The following is a 1,389-nucleotide window of genomic DNA, read 5'->3' on the forward strand; positions in this document are numbered from 1 at the left end:
AAATGATAATAACTATAGGAATACAGTAATAAACCAATGTAACCGCTGAATGTGTCAAACTGTCAGTTTCAGTTCGGCAGTGAATCAGAGCGGAGGTTAGCAGTGCAGTTCCTGAAAGGGTTAGCGGAAAAGTAAGGTTACGGCACGACCGCGTGGTCACGCCGAGCTGGAGCTCAGGTCAGAAAAATCCTAGCTGCCGCACATCTCGTTCTGTTTGAGTCAATCAAGCGGACCACGAGTTCTTGTGTCCTGACAACGGAAGGAATTATCCCTCCCGTGGCCGGCGGGTGGACATATGGCTATTATTAGCCGGTCCTAAAGGACGAGCCCCTTCATAGGAGTTCGGACAGAGTCGGTACGCCTCTGATTACGAGTAAGGGAACAAACGTTCGACTTAGCGTAGGAGGATATACCCCGACTCGCATAGCGAAAGAAGAAGAAGAAGTGTCAAACTGTAAATACAAGAAAACATTTTAAGTGAAATAAAAACGTTGTTAACAATAAAATATTACTAACTACAGCAGTAGGAAAAGCGGCAACAATTACGGTATGCATTCATTAACGATGGAGACACATATTTTCCTTCGGATCGCACTGAATCAAATTCTTTACCGCAACACACGACGCTCAGTTAAAATATTCACTATATTTTTTTCTCTATCTCAATTAATGATTTTGTTTACGTTTAATGAAATATCGTTATAACATTGTAATTTTTGCATTTTCTGTTCCCTACCACATGTTTTGTTTTTTGTCGATTCTAATCACGGTTGTGTTACTCGCGTTTTATCATGTTCTAATCTCGGTTTGTTAAATCTCCTACAGCTGCCAACCAATTCGTTCCCGCTTCTGTCTTGTGCCAATCGTTCCAATCGGGGGAGGGGTGAGGGTTTCCTTATCTAATCTGTCACATCAACACGGATTGCCTACATATATAGCTTTGTTTCTTCGCTAGTCATCCATCTAGCCGCACCGCACCTCTCGGGTACGGAAGAGGAGCGCCCGAACATGATGGATTCAGCTGAGGGCAATCAAAACGCCAAACTTTGCAACCAAACCCTTGCTGGGTTTCCGTTTACCCTGCTCGCTGCTTATCGTGTCTTTCCCCGAACATGAGTCCTTGCCAGTTGCGGTATTCGCGAGTCAAAATAATATCATTGTCGTAGCACTGTCGATTGACGGTCTCCGTTCGTCTGCGGTCGGTCTGCGTGATGGTGAAGTGAGCATGGCTTTAATGGGTTGAGCAGTTTCGCAGATGAGCGGTTTTTGTTTTTGCCTAGACGCTTGGAAAACTGGAGCTGTGTTTCCCTGTGTCGAGGAGTCCTGTTTTGCTTTGTGACGATTCTCCTAAAGCCTTTTCCGAATGTTCACACTATTTCTTCGCCTTAA

Source organism: Anopheles coustani, chromosome X (assembly GCF_943734705.1).
Source record: "Anopheles coustani chromosome X, idAnoCousDA_361_x.2, whole genome shotgun sequence".
In the NCBI taxonomy this organism is placed as follows: domain Eukaryota; kingdom Metazoa; phylum Arthropoda; class Insecta; order Diptera; family Culicidae; genus Anopheles; species Anopheles coustani.